This window comes from Nipponia nippon, unplaced genomic scaffold, assembly GCF_047370975.1.
Source record: "Nipponia nippon isolate SJK-2023a ecotype South Korea unplaced genomic scaffold, ASM4737097v1 scaffold_4, whole genome shotgun sequence".
NCBI lineage: Eukaryota > Metazoa > Chordata > Aves > Pelecaniformes > Threskiornithidae > Nipponia > Nipponia nippon.
In genome coordinates, this window is record NW_028262358.1 from 91,213,669 (window position 1) to 91,226,128 (window position 12,460).

A 12,460-nucleotide genomic window follows, 5' to 3' on the forward strand; every position below is an offset into this window, starting at 1 on the left:
TATGGAGAAACATTACATCAATGATTTAAAAGCAACAGGGAGGCCTATAAAGTATGAGAAGACATCCCCAGAGTCCACTGACATTTCCAACATAGAGGAAATCTGTCAGGGATTCTTTTTTTTTTTTTTTTGGTAGCCAAGGGGAGTTACATAAATCCTAGAAAGATATTAAAGTTAAGCAGTCAATGACAGGCAGTCTATCTTTTTGTCTTAATAATACAAGAGTTCAATGAAATTTTTTATAATAGTTCCTACTGACTGAAGAATCATCTCCTCATGAAAACAGAATTGACCAGCTAAAAGTTTCTTTGCTAGTGCTTTTATTCAGATCATCAACCTTGACTTGAAGTTGTCTTTTCTGCAATCTAAAAAACCTCAATAAATCTTTGTCTCCTATGCAGGAAAGGAAAACTATATTATTATTCCCTGCTCATTGCAGGGGGGGGGGTTGGACTGGATGACCTTTAAAGGTCCCTTCCAACCCAAACTGTTCTATGATTCTATTCTATGACTCAGTCAGGCATCTGCATGCACCTTTTAAAGGCACACGTAAGGTCAGCAACTATGCACAATTCAGCCTTCCAGTTTTGAAACGTCTGTGGTACTTCTCTTACTATCATAAAAGCACACTTTTTTAACATGTTCGTCCTCCCAGTACTGCCTTGAGATAGGAAAGTTTTATGGAAATGAGTTAGACGAATCAACAAAGCTCCAGATCATCAAAGGCTATTAGGCCCCTAACTCCCCCTGACTGCAGCTTTGGGGATCTGACCCAAGGATTTTGCTGAAGGTCACACAGGATGTCTGCAGATGAACACAGAATTCAATCCAGCTTCCTAAATTCCCAGAATACTATTCTAATTACACTTCCTTGAGACCCTATGCCTTAAGCAAATTGCTGAGATAATTTTCCTCTATCAGCAGTATTCTGATTTTTTACATATAGATACATCCTGTCATTTTAAAGCTACAGACTGTTCAGTGGCAAAAATATGGGGGTGGGAGGTATTGGTTTTAAGTTGTTTCAATTAGCTTTAATATTGCATCAGTCAGGATTATCTCAGTTACTTATTCACTTGACAGTGTCATTCAGGGTTCGTGTTCAAACAATACTCAGTTTTATTTGGATTATGTAAGGCAATATTTGCATACATGTGAGGTAATTTTCTGAACACCTGCTTTGCCTGCACCCACCCCAGCCTCTCCTGTGTACACTTCTTATCTCGTGTGTGCTCAGGTAGCCTGAGGAATATGTTTAGTTGCAGTCTCTGATTCAGTCATTAGATGTCCCTGTGCACTGTGCAGGACTCTGCGTGAGGTGTAGTCCCTGGTAAACAACACAGAGTTGAACTAGTCCAGTTCTCGGAAGTCTGCTTGTTGTATTTATGCTTGTTACTATCCTGTTAACAGGCATCCTCTTTAAGAAGTCCTGCTGTTTACCATTTTGCAAAATCCAGGTGATTACATATCCAGAAACATCAACTGGCTAATCCTAGTTAAATAGCATAGTTCTTTTTACTCACTAGGACAAGATGCTGTCAACTGTCCTTTAAGTCATCCCCTTTAGTTTGTCCAGTTTAGATTAATAGCTTTATCAATGAGAACTAAAGATCAGATCGACTTTCTCATGTGCCATGAGCACCTTTGTATCTTCCTTTCCCTCTCCACTTGAGCCTGTGCCTTTGTACAGCTCTCTGGCTTTTGCTCCCTACCCATCCTCCTTTTGTAATATGCAGTCTCCTGAATAATGCAGTAGATTCTGCAGGGATGAAAAACTGCTGGTTTTCTCCTAAGTTTTCAGTTTCTCATTAGATTGGAATTCTGGACTCATCAATTTTATAACCATTCCCCCTCATATTCACTGCAAATTAGTTAAGAAGCATAAAAAAAGTAAGCAATAAATCATAAGATAAAAATGTGAGTATAAAATACTGCACACTGATTCCCTTGAGACCATAAACAACTTCAACAGGAGCACTGACTGGACAATTAAATAGAACAGACCAGTTTGTATAATATCAAAAGAATTAATATTATTTGCTATATCAACGGGAGGAATGCATTTTTGCAGTGCACTCAACAAATGGCGGAATTTTCAGCACTGACTGTCAGTATCAAAGTATCCATTCTTCATTTGTGGACATGAAATAAGCTTTACAAAAACAGGGGAGAAAAGGTGCTTTTCTGCCCTATCACTTGACAAACTAAATGAATGCTGCACAATATTTTCATATTCCCTAACATTTCAGCAGCTGTCATGTGAATTTCACAAAGCCCTTTTATATTATGAAGTGGAAAATACATTCAGAAGCATCAGAATTCCCTGGTATTAAATGTTTCTTTCTGTAATGAAGTCTCTGTAAATGTAACAAAAGCAACTACTGTAGCAAGGATTCTAATTACTTTCCTATAGTACTGAAAGAAATGATGGCATTTTAATGGAAATTTAATCTCTGCAGTTTAACAAAGATGTATGTTCCTATTATTTCCCTTATATTGCTTTATGTATTGTGAACTTGTGTAGGACTGTGTAGGTTTCCCCATCCTCAAAAAACGTCTCAGCAAGAAGATTTCTAGTGAACCTTTTACTTGCTGCTCTTTTTATCATTTTTATATTCTGCATAAAATGCCATAAATGAGCTACATATTTTTAAACAGGTTTTGACAAAGTGTGTAAGTGTCATGATATATGCCCATCCTAAATTTGTACCAACCTTTGTAAAGGCCAGATGCATTGAAATTCTTGTGTAAAAAAATTTAAGATGTCTACAAAACTACAACCTACTTGTAGAATCCAGTCACAATCCAAAACAAATCCAAATCCAGAATCCAAAACAAATAGCTAGTTTGTCTTGGTGTATTATTTATACCATGCCTTTGCCACTTATTTATCATTCTAAGATTTCTGTCTCTGTAAATCTTAGCTGACAGTCTAAGGAGACTAATACATTTATTATGCTGAAGTAGAAAACTACAGACTTAACTTAAAAAAAGTATGTATCCAGGGCTTCAGTCATACAAACGCATGTGTGCTACACTTTGCTCACAAGTGGAATCAGTAGTTTTGATGAAACTAGTCGTGTACTTTAAGTCAATTATATACCATTTTGTAGAACTCAAGCCAAAAAGATGATGGAATCAAGTCCTTTATTAAGGGTACATTTGGGACACAGTTACAGGACCCTTCAGATTATAGCTCTCCATCTGTTGTGTGTTAATGGGAATTAGAATAAAGCTAATGTAAGAGCTGAGAGGCAATGCACTTTCACTAAAAAAGCACAAATCCAATCTACTAAGAGGGTTACAAGAAGAAGAATTGGTAATGCAAATATAAGATACTTATCTGATGTTGCTGGCTCTGTGCAATTTTCGGGAAGGAGAAGCTATCTTCCTGTTCAGCAGATGCCCTGCCTTCAGTCTCTGCAAGTTTTCAGTGGAACTGTCTGCATTCATATCTGAATTGTATAGAAAAAAATGATTAAGTCCCATGTGGGACTTCTCCGTTACTCTTACAAAACACTTAAACTGACAACTATTCTACAGCGCACAATTCTGTGTGGAAAGTAATATAATTTAACCAATGCAATAAAATTAAGCATGTAGCATAATACATAACAATTTAAATTTGTGACATTAACTGCTTTTCTGCAGTAAAGCAAAGTATAATTTGAAAACATTTCTCCTCCATTGTGAATAAAGACCCAGTTTTGAAGTAATGATGATGTATTACAGAAACCTTTCTGTACCTTTTGGTAGGTTCTATAGTATTGAATGGGGAGCTGTGTATCTTTGTTTTATGATTTTCAGCCATCCCAGTAGTGGTAGCCAACAATCTGTTTTACAGACAAGTGTTAGTTCTGCCAGGTAAATCATTTATACCTCTAGATCTAGATATATGCAATCAGCATTCTTCCTCACAATAAATTCCATTTTTATCCAGTCTGTTCCCATGAGACATGCAGCACACATGGCTTCAATACAGCTTCTACAAATTCAGTAGTGAGATGTTTTTATTCACCAGTTTTGTTCATTTATTTATTTTGTTGTGAAATTTGCTGGATAAGCAGTGTTTCCAAGGTGCAACAGGAAATCAATGTCAAAAGTCTTGCTGGAGGAATTCTAATGTATTTGAAATTTTTTACTGTGTTACTTAATCTATGTTACCTTTGTTACCAGCAATCTTTTTGTCACAGATGTGATAAGACTTTTTGTTACTGCATTAGAAAAATGAATACTGATAAGAGGCTATTACAAATGACGAAAATTTGATCAGACTGTCATATTGTAGCAGAACAGAAACCTGTTTCTAGATTCAAAAAATTACATCAAGAAAGAACATGGAGTACACTAGCTGCCTTTCATAGCTGATGTAGGAATATTATCAGTGGTCCTATTCACAGATTTGTAAAATACTTGTAAGATTGAATCTCATTCCATGTCTTCCATCCTCTTGTCTGGTTTAGGAAAGTTCTAGGAGATTTTGGTAAAAATGACCTCTGTTTCCAGAGCATTTAATGAATATACATAGCACCATATTCTATTGCTTTCCATCATTGTTATTTCTCATATTGTTATTATTGTTTGCTACTACTGGACCTCCTGTTTCTCCCCTCTTTACTTCTTCCTTATGACCCATTCTATTTCATTACAACGTCTGCATTCCATTCTCTTTTTATTGTGTAGGTTTGTTTGGGTTTTTACACTTGCTTTCACATTATGCTTCTGGATGAAATCCTGGTCACCATGAGGGATTTTTGCTAATCACAGTGGGATTTTAGCTAATCACTTCCATAACACGAAGAACTCAGTCTTTTAATCTATGCAAATTAACTTCTCTTTTCTGACCTTCATGTGTCATATTGCCTAACTTGTTTGGAGATTTTACTGGCTTAGGTAAGTTACATTTTATAGCACAGAGTTTAAAAACACATGTAATGTTTCTCAGAAGTGGCCACTGATCTCTCCATATCCTAACACAGTGTTAGACTTTCTCTGAAAGGGAATATCTCACACTTAAATCCATTGTGTGTTACAAACTGCATCCCACTTATGTGTTGCATGAGTAGATTTGACAGATGTCTGACCCCAAATCCAGACAGCACTGATCCTGAAACTACAGTCCTGAAGATATCGGTGTGGGAAACTGCCCCACTTGACAGCTAGAAAGCCTGACTATCGACAGCTTGTATTGCACCCTGCACTATGTATCATCTGACCTGAAACCCTGACCCGAAATTCAGATCAACCACAGGCATCCCACAAGCTTATTCATGAAAGCCCTTAGCACAAATAAAGAAGTTGCTTATTACTAAGCATTATTCTCTGTTTTAAAATCAGCTGTCCAGATTACATTTCTACTACTAAGACACAACAATGCCAGTTCAGGAACTTCAGCTTAGTGAGGCATTCCTTTGCATTGTTGTCCAAAAGGTATTGATGTCCCAAAATAGCTAATTCTTCCCAGCTAAGAACAGAAAACCAATTTCAACACTAAGATATGTAGACATGTTTGCCTTGGATGAAAATGAGATCCAGGGAAAAATATATGGACAGAAAAATGGGATTAAATAGGAATTTGACATTATCTTCAACATGAAAGTAGGACAGAATGTTGCTTTCACCTTGTTTTATAGTCTAGCATAGACAATCATATGCTTATCACTTTCCTAGGGTAAAGGAAATTCCCTATAGACAGAATTCCTACAAAGCAGGCCCATTTGACTGATGAACACTTCAAAGGTATTTGAGCAAATGTTCCTCTTGGACAGCCCACAAACTATTTTCAGAGAAAACTTAGGTCCCAAGAAAGCAGGAGCTTCTTCATATATGATGAGCGCACTCAGCCATGTGGAGACTGTAGGGCAAGACAAGACAGCTGCTAAAACCCTGCATAGGCTCCCCATGAGGGGTGCTACCACCCTAACTTAGGATTCCACGTGTTCTCTGCTTCAAATAAGGATTACTATGTTTGTTTTAAACTAGATAATTCAGTCACTGCTGAAAAAGTAATATGGAGCTTTGCACTGCCTGGCTGCTTAGTTTTTTTCTTGCTTTGCTTTCAAGAGCAATGTGGAGTATGGCTACACAAGTTACCAAAGTTCTCAAAAATGCTCATTCAAACTGAACCAGGGGCATCTGTGGTAAATGGAAGAAACACAGGGCAGTGGCATCCCTCCATCCATCCCTTTCTTTCATCCCAAGCTATTCAAGCTGTTTGAGGAAGTAAGTTGGAGCTGCCACCCAATGCCACATGTCCCCATGTCCTCACATGTGAAGACAGGTCAATAACACCTGTTTGTTTTTTAAAGTGTTTGTTAGTATATAAAATGCTCCTGGAACATTTTCATGGAAGCTGGCACCCAGGAAAGCATTTGATCCCCAATAAAGATTCCAGTCTGATGAGATGGTGCTAATGAAGGTGGTCAGTTTCACAAGGAGGACCTGTTTGCAGAAGCAGGATCCCAAACAGATCTCAACCGGACAGCAGTGAAATAGCTGCCACTAGCACCCTCAAGGCCTGGCAACAGTGGCCTTTGATGACCTTCAAATATAGTGTGACAGTAGTATTTATTATATTTGTTACCACAGTGCTTAAGAAAGTGGGTCTTGTACAATACACACACAGCATCCCTACTCCACAACAGCTTCTTATCTAAATAGAGAAGCAGATAAAAGCTAGAGAGAAGGATTAAATATACAAACAGAGCAAGAGGAGTAACAGCCTGCAAATTTCATGTCAGTTCAGCTACTTTTGTTTACTTGTCCTTTGGGCAGAGTTTAATTAGTAAGCGATTAGTTGACAGAAAGACAGGGGACAGGGGAGGTTAAAGATGGGCATGAAAGAGACAAGGCAATGGCCAGAGGGAGGGAGGAGAGTCACACAGAAAGTGGCTGGAGTGAGGATGAGCTGAAACAGTCTGTAAGAAAGGAAGCTTGGGGGTTGCAGAAGGTGGCTGCATGGCACAGGGGAGACATATTCATAACTGTAACTGTAAAAAGCAGTCACATGTCTGTGGTGGTTAATGTATAGGGACAGAGGCACTATCTTTTCTTGCCTCTCACAAGTTCATAGCAAAGAGGCAGCCCTGAATGAATGACAAGGATACTCAGCTAGCCCACAGTGTGTCTCACATAGTTGCTATATGGAAAGTTTTGGGGTTTTAACTTCTTCTGTGCCAAAATCAGCCTTGAGCTGGCTCCTCCAAAACCATTTGTCTGGCTGAGAGTCGATGTGGTGCAAAAAGCTGATGCATCCCAGAGGGTGCCTCTCCTTTGCTGTTCCAGATCAGAGAGCTGAGGAGCTCTGGGGACCCCCAGTTAACTGCCCAGTCATCTCAGAGCTGAGGTGGGAGGAACCCACATATCACATCCTCTTCCATCTGCATCGAGCAGAGCACCAAGTCCAGCTGACAACAGGGCCTGGTTTCTGGAGCCTGCTTTGGCTCCAGCAAAGGTCTTCATTGTATTGTGGCATGGGGAAGCTGGGGGCCACTGCGGGAAACTGCAGGTAGCAATGAAGAAAGAGGAGTTGGAATGAAAAAGATGTCTGAAAAGGAGCTAAATAAGCCCTCATATTAACACAATCTAATGTAGGGGGTAGAAAGAAGGTACAGTGCTGTTGTTTATTTTTTCCTAATAAAAAAGATAAGCTATTCAGCCTTTCTAAATGATAATTCCCTTGTGAATTTTGCAGGCAGGAGCTACCTATATATTACTGTAGTCATCAGTGAAATGCAGAGGGAGGGAAGGAGGGACTGCCAGCGGAGGGTGGTATTGTATAAGATAAAATAAGTAGCTTCTCGATGTTTCCCACACCAATCCTCCACTCCACTCTTAGCTTTCAAAATAACACACCATAGTGGACTGGAAAGCAACTTCAGACCAAGGACATGGAGGAGACGAGAAAACTGTGGAAAGAAGCAGAAGGAAATTAGGAGATGGGATGAAAGAGGAAGGTCAGAAAGGGGAGAAAGCAGAAATGGAGATGGACACCTGGGGAAAAGAGATCAGACAAGAGGGCAGATGGTCGCCAGGACAGAGGATCAAGAAATGGTTTTTGGGTAAATAATAACTTGGTGGAGAATGTGGTTTTAAAAAATGGAGCAAAAGATTGGAGAAAGATTGAATATTTAGGGTTCATTTTGAACTGAAGGGGAAAGAACAATAGGATTTGTGTACAACAGATTTCCTGACCCATCTTCTCCCTTCCTACCATCAATGCTATGCAGAGGGTAACTGTACCCTAACTGAAGGATGCAAATTATAAACTGAAAGTAACTTAACCACAACTGATCCTGTTTATACTGTGAAAACATTTTTGAACTTCCGTCCTATTACTTTGCTCAATCCTGTGTATTCTTTTCGGGGAATGGGTCATCTTTAACTGACCATTTGTACAATGTGCCTTGAATTGTTGAAGCCTAGTTTAGGAATCACAGTAAGAATTATGATTAAAAAATAAAACCTGAATGTGCCATTAAAGCCATTTCTAACAACACACACAAAGGAGCTTTTGCCACATCACAGAATTCTGTTCCAGAAACAAACAAATTCTAGAATTTTTTTTCTTCTTACTCAGTCTAAAGTTTTCTTTCTTTAAAATGTAATTTCATCTTTCTAGACTTGATAAACTCCTAACTGTACATGGAATAATTCTTCCTGTTCTGTGTGGGTTATATTCTAAAACCTTTTTGTGTGAATATATTTGCCACATCAAAGAATCTCCAACTGAAAATATTGTTTGGAGCTGAATGTGGCTTATAGAGGCCCTATAGTAGGCTGAAGTGGTGCTCAAATGAATTTGAGAAATAGTTACCTGCCTCTTTAGAGGGAGTTGTTTCTGTTCACTCACTACGAGAGTATCATAGAACCATAGAATGGCTGAGGTAGAAAGGGGCCTCTGAAGATCACCTAGTCCAACCCCACAGTAAGACCAACGTCATCTAGAGCAGGTTGCTCAGGACCACGTCCTGTTGGGTTTTGAGTATTTCCAAGAATGGAGACTTTACAGCCTCTCTGGAGATCACTGTTCCAGTCTTTGATCACCCTTGTATTAAAAAAGTTTGTTCAAATGGAATTCTTGTATTTCAGTTTGTGCCCATGCCTCCTATCCTTTCACTGGGCAACACTGAGAAGGCTGGTTCTGCCTCTTTACTCCCTCCCATCAGGTATTTAAAAATGTTGTTAAGATTCCCCCCTGCGTTGAGTCTTCTGAAAGCTAAACAATCCCAGCTCTACTCAGCATGCAGAGTAACACATGTATAATACATTTGGCCTTGTAGAATAGTACACTGAAACTGCAAACACTTCCAGAAATACAAATCTGCAAGAAAGAAAAATAAATGGAAGTGAGAGGCAATTGGCATTTCCATAGAAAAGCAAGGTCGCAACCTTACTAAATAATATATGATAACTTCTCAAGCTTCTTAATGAAAGTGAAAAAGCAATTTTTAAACATGAGAACAATTTCACAATTACTACTTTTGGAGACAATAAAAATATACCTGTCTTCACAGAAAATAGTCACAGAAAATTTTTCTGTTTGGAATGGACACTGACTCATCTAATTGATATTTCCCTTAAAGTTTATCAATAGCAAAATATCAAAATGAGAAAGGGCAACTGAGCAATACAAACAAAAACTGTAACATGGTTTGAAAGAACTAGTGCAAATATTTTCATATCCTTAGTCTGCATCACCTGCATTTCAAAAAATGTAGCTATGAGATGCAGAATAAGGCCCAATTGGCACAGAGCCCTTTGGAAAGAATGTAGAACAATAATAGTAAAACTTCATTTAATAGTCTAAGATAAGGCAACTAGTGATAGAAGGAACAAAGCATGATCTGAATAACGGCAATGTCAAACTGGTAACGTTATACTGAATAAACCATAAAGGAGTTTATTGGTGGTAACCACAACATCGAAGTTAACTGTGTGAGATTCCATGGAAGGATCCAGCAGCAACACTACTGGAAAAACAGCTTCTGCACATACACAGAATCTATTATGTAAACAATGACAAGTATGATACTGTCAGCTGGACAGAAAAGAGATAGGAATCTATTAAAAGCATAAAACGAGCTTGTTAGATGAGAGGCCAATACTTATAAAGTCGACATATAACCTGCTTCTCAAAGCATCTTTGACAGAAGAGGTTTTTCACAGCATTTCTCTGAGTTCAAACACAGTAGATTTGTTACTGAAAATAACTGAAGCAAAAAGACCAATCATATAGATAACAGCAGTGTTTAACTTACTTAAATAATTCTCCAAGCCTTGCTAGGCCTAGTTAAATGCAACCTCTACATCACTTCTTCCAACTTCCCTACATTTTGTTAAGAAAATATTGGAATTAAAATTGGGTATTTACTCTTCCTGGAACTAAGTGTTATCACAGCCATTAACTTTGTTAATGACAGTTATCATCACACATACAGATCAGAAGGTTCCAGGGTATGATCAGGTCCATAAGAGTCCTGCTGACTGTCACCTGTCCCCTACAAAAGAAATACCCACCCCTCCTGAAAAAGGTGAGTAAGAAATTGTTAAGAAAAGTGTAAAAAAAGTATATAGTTTCCACCATAAAGATAATACATTTCCATACATCTGTGCATATTTTTATCTTTCTGGGTAGATTTTTAATTTCTCTCCTTTCAACAGCTTCAGTGCCACACAACACTGGTGCGCATACTAGGGTTTTTCGCAAGACCTTTTCTTGAGCCAAAAACTCTTGCCTACCAGATCAGTCCTGTGCACAGGAAATATGGTAATTTCATACTTCAATCTCACTTGGTAAATCTAGAAAGTAAAACACTGATGAACAAATGCAGCCACTGTGCATGACAAGGAATAAATGAAAGAAAAACTGTGAAAGAAAACCGAACAGTGTTAGGCTAAGCAATAAAGAGTAACTATTATCTCATGCCATATCTCTGAAAGAGGGAAAAGCTAAGCTAATATAAAGATACCAGCACACCTAACACTTTAGATATCTCCCTTCTTGCCTTTTCACTCACTACTAAACATCTTCTCCCATTACCATAAGAAGAAACTGATCTACCAGCTTCTTCTGTTTCCTGCTTCTGACTAGACAACAGATACTGTAAAAGACCACATCTCTGCAAGCTTGCTTCATGTACAGAGATATTTGATAGCTTGAATTTTTAATAACTGATAGTTACAGTGTTCAACTTAATTTGCTACACTGCTGAGGACAGTTTTGTGAATAGTAAATCCATCAGTTAAGTCTATCAGCTAAATCTAGAAAGATCCTTCCGAGCATCAAGAGAAAAACAACTTGTCAAGCATGGGAAGAGACATGTTTCAGCTCATTACAGCTCCCCATGATATAAACTTAAGCAGCTCCAGGAATAACAGAAAGTTGTGTATCCGTCTGCAAGCAAGTGCATGATAATCTGTTTGAGCAGATGTACTGTAGTCTTTATCTCCACTGACTGGAAGCTAATGGTCATCTTGCTGTATCACTTCCCACTAGAAAAAAATCATTTTAATCCCATTTAGATGTTTGATGATTCCAAAGAAATATCATATAACTATCAACATAAGCATAATTTGTTTATCAGTGATCATCCTGAAGCAGCAGTCAGGCTGGTGTATTTTCCTTATAATTATGCTGAATTACTCAGTTAATACCATGCTTTTTTCATACCCTTATCTCTCTTATCACACTAAACAGCATATAAATACATTAGTCTTTTTAAGAGTGTACAGTATAAAAAGTTTCAGAAGAAAGCACAGTTGATTGGGTCAAGCAGTTGTCAGAGATATAGATCTGTAACTCGTCATGTAAATGTATGCACATAATACTTTTTCCCATTCTAAATAATAAGGGGTATTAGGACTTCATAACTGTGTTAGTAACAGGAAAGCAGCAAAGCTTTTTAAAGACCCCAGAGAATCTTGGAGATATCTTTTGATTGCAGAAGAGGTCTAGGCTTATGTTCATGAAAGAAGACAAAGAACTGTATTAATGCATCACCTGCTTCAATTTTGTGTTCAGACTAGAATTCCACAATGTTTGTTGCAACTGCAGAACAGAGTATCAGGCTCCTTGTTTTGGAGCAGACGAGGTATTACAGAAAACAGATTAATTTGCTGCACCATTCAGTATGAGCAGGAGTTGTTAGGGACTACAGCTCAGTGCTTAACAGTAGTCATGTTGGATCAGATCAAAGACCCAGTTAATCTACTATTTTATCTACATTTATGGCCAATAAATGGATAGTGAAATAATATAACGAACAGACAAGTAAAAGTGATCCAGTTCCTAGCTTGCTCTCACAGTGTTTGACGCTCACTGATTAATGGACTTTGTGCAAGAGGTTGCAACTGGAACAGCATGTGAATCCCATTCCTTGATGGACCTAGTGTTCCTGAATTTGTCAAATTCCTTCTTATTTGTAGATAAAGGAAGTAAATTTTCATAAAATGCATAATT